The sequence below is a fragment of the Centruroides sculpturatus genome, unplaced genomic scaffold (genome assembly GCF_000671375.1).
Source record: "Centruroides sculpturatus isolate CEXI.00-Female unplaced genomic scaffold, Cexi_2.0 scaffold274, whole genome shotgun sequence".
NCBI classification, from domain to species: domain Eukaryota; kingdom Metazoa; phylum Arthropoda; class Arachnida; order Scorpiones; family Buthidae; genus Centruroides; species Centruroides sculpturatus.
The window spans coordinates 126,771-136,002 of record NW_019384458.1 but is presented as its reverse complement, the minus strand read 5'-3'; the positions used below and the strand labels follow the sequence as shown (position 1 = coordinate 136,002).

Here is a 9,232-nt window from a genome sequence, read left to right as displayed (position 1 = left end):
AAGACAAAAGATGATCATTTACACAATTGATTCTGCTTAAATTATAAATCAATTGATGACACTCACCCTGGCGATAGTGTTCTTTTAACTGTTTTATTCGACTTCGATTCTGAAATTAGACTTAACTGGTTAGAACGTTGCTTATTTTATCTATATTTGGCAGAATTGATCTTCATGTATATCAATTATATAATCAAGACGTTGCTTGTTTATTGTTACAGAGGACCGCTTGTTTTTATTTTCTGTATTTCGTGTTGTTAATCAAACACGAAATATAGCTTATAAATCTCGGAATTAAACTAATTTCCATAGAAAATTATATTTTAGATAATATACGTTAAGAGAATTAAGATTATTTTTTCAATTAATCAGTGTCTAAATCATTACACTTTTACCGCACGTTCATTTAAATAATATCAGGGGAATTATTGCAATTTGAATCAAAAGTAACTTAAATATAACGAAAATCTTAATTAATTATTATTGCCTTACTGTCCTTACTCAATTTCTTATTATATATTTGTCAATATGGACATTAATCATTAACAGGACAATTTTTTAGAATATGCAAGGTGAAAAACTGTCAAAAGAAATAGAAAGAATCAAGACAAAAGTCTGGTACCTGAGAACTTGTAAAAAAGAACAAATAACACCACCAACATTAAGCTTACCTGTGAATATAAGCAAAATTCTGCAAAAACATGACAGGTAGATTAATAAAGAAAGTCTGTTTTCTTTAAAAACTTTTCCTCAATTCTTGTGTAAATGCTTAACACCAGTATAATTGTCCTGTTAACGATTAATGTCCAAGTTGACAAATATATAATAATAACGAAAATCTGTTTATAAATCAATCTCATAATTTACTTCAACAATAATTTGTATAAATTTATCAACTTGAAGACACGAAAATGTTTCGAGTCGAAGCTCTATTCCTATTTATCAATATTAATTACACGAACAAAAACAAAAGATTACTTACTTTCGTGAGACTTCGAATCAAAATTTTTTCAAAACTTTCTAACTGAAAAGAAACAACAATGAAAATTAGGAGAGAGCTTCATTTATTTCGGATACAAACAATACGAAAACGGACAATTGTAAAGTATTGTTAGTCGAGTATTACGTCGCGTCAAGTGCGTCACTTATTACGTCGACTTTTCTACGATAAACCATTTAACTCATCAGTACGAATGTTCCATAAGCTTTAAAAATTGTATAATTGAGATACGAGAAATTATCTGTGCGCGAGATTTCGATTATGTTTACAGTTCGTTATATCGTAAGAAATAGTGTAGCGATTATTTTGCTAAAGACTTTTAGAGAATGCACAAAGGTTAAAGGAAAATAATACAACGTGATTTTGTTCCAGAATGTTACGATATTAACGGAAACGAAAAAAAAATTCTTGTCTTTAGAGTCTTCGGATTTCGGGAAAAACGTCACAGAATGGCTAAGGTTTCGAAATTGCAGTTTGACTGAATGACGTTATCAGACATCACTTCACAAGATATTCACGCTTCTACAGTCTAGTACAATACTTCACGACAAAAAGAATTTTAAATAACACTGCACAGAAATTACTCTTATAGTTTTTTTGTATTTAAGAATTTATTTTTCATTCAGTCGTCTGTTTCGTTTCGCGAAAAATACCTCTTATTTCTTTCAGAAACAGTTCCGGATTCAAATAATTCCTCTTATCTCTATCTCTAACGACACTTCCAGTAAAACACAATTTCAAAGTTTTCCAAAGGTGTTTTCGGTAACACGGAACTTTCTTAAAAATCAATTTTTTTTTTTCGTTAATCTGAACTTTACTGTCTTTAATTTTATTCGACATATCCCTGCTAGTTTTATTGAATTCAGCTCTTAATACGTCAGAAAGTGTTTTGTTTCTAATCGATGTTTAAAACATCGCGCGATCGTTAAACGTAATTTTTTGCAAATACGAACATCTACGACGGGCCATACTGATGAACAGAAAGTAGTATGAACGGGCCAGTATGAACAGATATTCTCTATCAAACCCAATTTACCAATAACTCGAGAGTTAACCCTAACTCTAACTCTAACTCGTGTTGGTGAATACGGGGGTCAGAGATGTAAAATCAAACAATCATGACCCACTTAAATGAATTTTCAGTTAATAATATTACAGCTGCTTACCTTTGACAGAAAATATTATACTCCCTATAGTTTGTTTCTTCACATAAAGCGTGCTGACACACAACCATCAAGTTTTAAACCATTCCAAATGGACGGAGTGCTTCGACAACACAGGTCGTTGACCCGAGATTAGTAGCAAGTTCATGTCATGAGTTGTTATTCGTCAATTCTTCTCTACATACTTCCCGCAACTTGTTTACGTCAACAACTTTTGGGCCCCCACTATATTTTCTATCTTTTAGTTCAAAATTTCATTAAAAAATTTTTTAAGTTTAGGCCCGATATACATTTTATCCGCGGCCATTTCCTGTTGATTTTACTCAAACAAAACATGAAAAGTTTTAAAACAAGCCTGTAAACAAAGAAAACAATATGTTAAGTTTCACAGCTGTTATATCGCATGTCTACGTTAAACAAAGACGGCACGGTAAATTTAAAAACACATTAATAAATTTCGTCAGTATTGACACGAAAATCATAATGACAATAAATTAGGGCCAGTGCTATAATGGTGATTGACTTGGAACGCCATTCATTGCGTTATTAAGCAATATTTCATACAATAATAACAAAATCCATGCTTAAAAGTATTGCATTCTGTGAGCTTTGTGATGTGTTATAAAGCCGGATGCACACATGCGGCGCGGCAAGGAAAAGCGGCAGAATGACGTCACTTTTTCTCGCCGCAGAAGTCGATTTTGTGCCGCTTTTCTCGTGCCGCAAAAGTTGGTTGAATTCTNATTGGCCTTTATTATAGATAAGTTTGTCAAATCCAATGAATTTGTTAAACGGGATAATGTCAAAGAAAAAAAGAAGTTTTTAAGAAGAGTGTTATATGTTATTAAGAAACTGACCCCGATTGCTCGACAGAATAACAATCGGGGAATAAAACTGGATATTCGTTGCTATTCCATTCATTCTTTAAACTAAAATAAACCACGTAAATTTAATTCTTATGTCATTTTCTTCCCACTTTCCAATTAAATGAGGTAAATTGTCAGTACAGTTTTTATTTAAAAATAAACATAGCAACGAATAAAAGATTATCTTCAAAATATAAATAACTAGAAACTATTGATATCGTATATGAAAATATACACTACAAAATTATCATATTGTAACAGAGACGCTATTGCTTAAGGTTCATTCGCACTATTTCCCTCTTTAGTACAAAAAAGACTAAAGTTCTTAGCGTACAGAACGTGATGCACGGGCTAGAGCATATGATGCAAAAACGAAATGCCTTACTAAACGGCTGGCGAATGCATGCAATAATGTGAATGTGGCCCAGTATGTGTAACGTTGTGTTAATGAAAGTAAAATTGTGAAGTAGTTTAAAGAACATATAGATTCCATTGGTAAATTAACATTGGTATTACAATAAATTATACTTAATTATTGTGTTTTATTGAGTGTTTCGGCGTGGAGTTGCTCTTATCGTGGCTAACTATTGACAATTGGCCTTTATTACGGATAAGTTTGTCAAATCCAATGAATTTGTTAAACGGGATAATGTCAAAGAAAAAAAGAAGTTTTTAAGAAGAGTGTTATATGTTATTAAAGAATAGCTCCAGGTAAACGTTTTCCTTCTTGCTCCTCCGGAAGTGCTGGTAAAGTGAGAGACACTAGCAAGTATTTGGATCATAAATTATTTTTAAAAGAAATAAGAGGTATGTTAAGCGTAATAAAGGATGCTTCAGAATGAAAAATAGACACGGAATTGTGTTTAATAAAAGTCAATTTTGTGGATATTATTAATAAGATTAATATATCGACAGAGAGAATTAATAAATTAGAATCCGTTCATGACTGTGGTATTCACTGCAACAATATGCAGTTTATTACTGGTTTATGTAAAAAAATCAATTACACTTGAAAGTAAGCTAAGGGAAAAAAAATTTATATTAATGTGGAGACGAATCATAGAGAAAATTTATTCGATAGAGAATCGAAGCTATTTAGGGAAGATGTTGGTTTATCGAATGTCTTTCTTGATTGTGTTAGACTGACAAAAAATACAAGTAAGAATTCGGTGGTTTCGGTTAAATGCATTTCTTTGGCAGCGAAAAGAGAAATATCGAATGGTTGGAAGAGTATTTGTGATAAATTTCCTGCCTGTGACTGGAGAAAGGCAGTGCGCATAAGAAGGGATCTTTTCGTTGAATGTAGGCAGAAGAGCAAAGAACATTATGGATAATTTAACACAGGCCAGAAAAGAAGGAAAAATTGCATATTTTAGAGGTGATAAATTGGTGATAACTGAAAACTTTCGTAAGGTTGCCAGGGATAAAGATAAGAATAATTGTGTTAGCGATTATTTTTAGGAGTAAGCATGATACAATAAAAGTTCTTAGTTGGAACATAAATGGATAGAAACAGGAATATGAAATGCAGTATTGAAATAATATGAAAAAGTTCCATACTTTATGTTGGATGGAAACATGGTTAGGTGAAATGGATACAAGAAAGCCACCGATTGATACGATTGATAAGTAAGGCATACGATTTTAACAAAATTAACGCTACTAGAATACTTGATAAAGGGCGGAGAACAGATGGGATGGTATTGATGGTTAATAAAGAACTCAAGCATGTTGTGGTTCGTGTCTTTGAAGATTGGTTATTTGAAATACGTTGGAAAAACATTAAGTTTATTTTTGTTTATATTAGAATAGAAGTTTACGCTAAATGTTTTAAATTACTTGAGACATTGTTTAATTCTTTTCAAAATGAGGACATATATTTATTGGGAGACTTTAACGGTAGAATTGGAACTTTGAATGAAATGGAATGAGAAGGTGATGTTTTCCCATTGTTGGATTAAAGTGTTTACCGGAGTTCGGAAGACAAATGTATCAACAAGATTGGATTGAAGTAAGTGGAATTAAGCCAAGCAAAAGGTCTGCTGATTGTGAATGGTCAAGTTAAGGAAAATGTACATAGAAAATATACTTTTAAAACCCTGTATTTCGAAGGAGATTAAAACTAATTTGTTTATGCACTTCAAAAGTTTATTGTTCAGTGATAATCTAGTTAAAGAAATTGTTTGTTTAGAGATCTGTAAGTTATCTAGATACGGATATTTCTCATGAACTAGATTCTCTTTTGAGAGAAGCCAGGTCAGATAAAGCGGCTGGACCGGAAGGTATTTCGATGGAATGTTGGAAGTGGGCTTACGAGCGATTAAGGTAGAAATTGTTGAACATTTTTAACGAATTTTTGTTCACAGTTGGTAAAATCTTCTCAATGATCCTATATAAAAAACTGTTGTTATGGGAAGAGAGTGAGAAAATCTTATTCGAGATGCAAGCGGGTTTCCGCTAAGGGTATTCTAGTGGACCATATATTTGTTTTACGGATTTTGTTAAAAGTAAAGCTTGCAAAAAAAGTCGAAAAGTGTATACTTATTTTGTGGATTTTAGAGCTGCATTCGACTCAGTGAATCATCTGAAATTATGGAGGAGACTTCTGATTTGAGATTAAGTTACAAAATTGTAAATCTGTTAAGATCGATGTACACGAACACGTCTGCATTTATGTTGGTTAATGGAACTTTTTCAGAATACTTCCACTGTGACAAAAAAGTTCGGCAGGAATATCCGTTGAGTCCACTACTGTTTCCCTATATATTAACGGTTCGGTTAATAGATTAAATGAAATTTCAAAGTTTAATGGTTTATGGTTAGGAAATAATACCTACATTAAGGCTCTGTTAGATGCAGACGATGTGGTGATTGTGGCTGACAGATCGTTTAGAAGTGCAGTTGGCGATTGATGATCTGCTGAGGTTTTCAAATGATATGCACTTGCAGATTATTATTAAAAAAACAAAGATAGTGGTCTTTCAGAATGGTAATAAAAAAACAAAAAACAAGCAAATGTAAATGGTTTTTGGTTGAAGAAGTAGTTGGAATAGCTGAAAGTAGTTGTAGTTTGGTTGAAGAAGTAATTGAAATAGCTGAAAAATGCAAGAATCTGCGTATTTTGTTTAATTATATAATATGATATACCACTTCGAGATTATCGCGAGGAAAGCTAAAGGTGCTTTGGCGAAATTATTTTAAATTTTTAACATATCAGGGTTAGTCTTGTATTCTCTACATTTCACGTTATTTGATTTAACAGTTAAATCCGTTATGTCTTATGGCGTTCAGGTTTGGGATTTGGCCAATGTTAATAACTTTGAGTTAGTCCATAGAGAATTTTTGAAGAAAATGTTGGGCCTCAGATTTCGCGCATCGAATGTTGCTGTTTTATCGAAAACTGGACGGGTACCGTTGAAAATCTTTTTTATAAAAGCAGTTCTAAAGTACTATGTAAAATTACTGGAATTATCTAAAGACAGGCTACCCAGAATCCGTATGAAAAGAATGCAGATAAATTCAAAGTAAGTCATGGTGGTTAGATTTCAAATACTGGCTGGAGCGAATGAAATTTAACGATCTGGTTATTCAGAAACAAATTGATAGATGGAAAGAAAGAATACTGTCCATTGTTTTAAAATGTATAGAATTGAAACTACAAGAGATGAGGAATGTGTTGAATAATTCTGCATTGTTACGCTAATATAGTAAGGTAAATTTTAATTTTGGCATGGCAGACTATCTAAGAGATGGTAAATTATGGCGAAAAAACAAATAGCATTGTTGAGACCAAGTAGTGTTATGTCAAGAAGTGGTTCTTTGGTGTGTGTAATTTGTAATCACTTATGTAGTTATAGAGATTAGTGTCATCACATGTTCTGTAAATATGAAAATAACATGTACAGGGAGTACATAGAAATGTTGTATGGTAATTCTGATTCAAACTTTCAAAAGTGTTAAAATTTAACAAGTTGTTAATGAAATTAGATGTTTTGAGCTAAAAGAATTTATGTTTTATCTTTTCTCTTTAATGATTTATTCATTTATATGTCAAATAAATTTATTATTATTATGTGTCCAGATGTGTCATAGTATTGTCTTCAGTTGTATGAGTTTTTTACGTTATGAGTTTCATAGATTCATTTTGTAGTGTTGAATATTTTATTTGACACGTTTTGATGTAGTGTTGTTTTAAAGATTTAATTGTTTTTTACTTGTGTTGGTGTATTTTTCTTTACAGGTGTTTATTTTTTCCTTGAGATATTCTGTGTGTATTTGTTTAACATTTTACCTTATATTGATTAGTGTGATATTGTTCTCAGGCGTTTGTGTTGTATATCTTTTATCAAGTTCTGCTCTTTAATTTTTCGTTTTTGAGAAACTCTAAAATAAAAGCAAAATGTATAAAGAAGGCAACTGTTTGAACAATTGAAAAAATTGTGTGTAAACACTAAAAAATGTATAACAATTTAGGAAGACAACGTGACAAGTCAGCAAAAGTATTTCAATATCGGCTGTAAAGATAGAAAAAAGACACCATGGTTGATTTGGAAGGTACTGTAGGTGTTAGTGAGTTGATAAAGGTATTAGAGTAGTGGAATGTAAATGGTCTGAGTTCGTAAGGTGAATTCAAAAATGTAAGATATCAGCGATGTTGTGTAATAATTTCCCATATTGTCATCCATACAATTAATTACAGATGTAAAAAGAGCGTCGTATTATATTTACTGTTCTACTGATACGACATTTAATATGGTACCACCGTGTATCAATTGTATAGAAGAAGATATTTTCAGGTGAGTTATTAAAAAATGTATAGAGTAATTATTTCATGAAATTATGACGTAAAATATTACTAAAATACAAGCTTCGATACTAATTGAAATTGGCAAAACACCTTATTATCTCTTATCAAAATCCTTAAATTAAACATTACGATATTAAAGGAAAGAAATGTGTAAAAATAAAGCTACTCATCCTGATTCTTCCGTTTGGCATCCGTAAGAAAAATGTCAAAAGAAAATTCCAAGTTGAAGCGCCGTTAACCTGAAAATAATATTTTTGTAAAACTTTGAAAAAAATTTTATAAGACAAAAGATGATCATTTACACAATTGATTCTGCTTAAATTATAAATCAATTGATGACACTCACCCTGGCGATAGTGTTCCTTTAACTGTTTTATTCCACTTCGATTCTGAAATTAGACTTAACTGATTAGACCGTTGCTTATTTTATCTATATTTGGCAGAATTGATCTTCATGTATATCAATTATATAATAACAATGACAATAAACAATAAACAAGACGTTGCTTGTTTATTGTTACAGAGGACCGCTTGTTTTTATTTTCTGTATTTCGTATTGTTAGTTATACACGAAATATCGCTTATAAATCTCGGAATTAAACTAATTTCCATATAAAATTATATTTTACGTAATATACGTTAAGAGGATTAAAATTATTTTTTTAATTAATCAGTGTCTAAACCATTACACATTTATTGCACGTTTATTTGAATAATATCAGGGGAATTATTGCAATTTAAATTAAAAGTAACTCAAATATAACGAAAATCTCAGTTAATTATTATTGCCTTACTGTCCTTATTCAATTTCTTATTATATATTTGTCAACATGGACATTAGTCATTAACAGGACAATTATTAAGAATATGCAAGGTGAAAAACTGTCAAAAGAAATAGAAAGATTCAAGACAGAAGTGTCGTACTTGAGAACTTGTAAAAAGAACAAATAAGACTATCAGCATTAAGCTTACCTGTGAGTATAAGCAAAATTTTGCAAAAACATGACAGGTAGATTAATAAGGAAAGTCTGTTTTCTTTAAAAACTTTTCATCAATTCTTGTGTAAATGTCCTGTTAACGATTAATGTCCATGTTGACAAATATATCATAATAACGAAAATATGTTTATAAATCAATCTCACAATTTACTTCAACAATAATTTGTATACATTTATCAACTTGAAGACACGAAAATGTACCGAGTCGAAGCTCTATTCCTATTTACTCAATATTAATTACATAAACAAAAACAAAAGATTACTTACTTCCGTGAGACACTTGCCAAATCAAAATATTTTTCAAAACTTCTTAACTGAAAAGAAACAACAATGAAAATTAACTGAGAGCTTCATTTATTTCGGATACAAACAATACGAAAACGGACAATTGTAAAGTA

At 31.0% G+C, this 9,232-nt stretch overlaps 1 long non-coding RNA gene across 1 annotated transcript; it reads right to left on the bottom strand.

The window, feature by feature from the left end:
• Window positions 1-3,699: 3,699 nt before the first annotated feature.
• On the bottom strand, window positions 3,700-9,230 carry LOC111620723. The gene is made up of 4 exons (XR_002755956.1): window positions 9,102-9,230; window positions 8,183-8,225; window positions 5,867-8,075; window positions 3,700-5,788 (listed from the first exon to the last, which is right to left on the bottom strand). It is a non-coding gene; the product is annotated as an uncharacterized LOC111620723 (long non-coding RNA).
• Window positions 9,231-9,232: the final 2 nt, after the last annotated feature.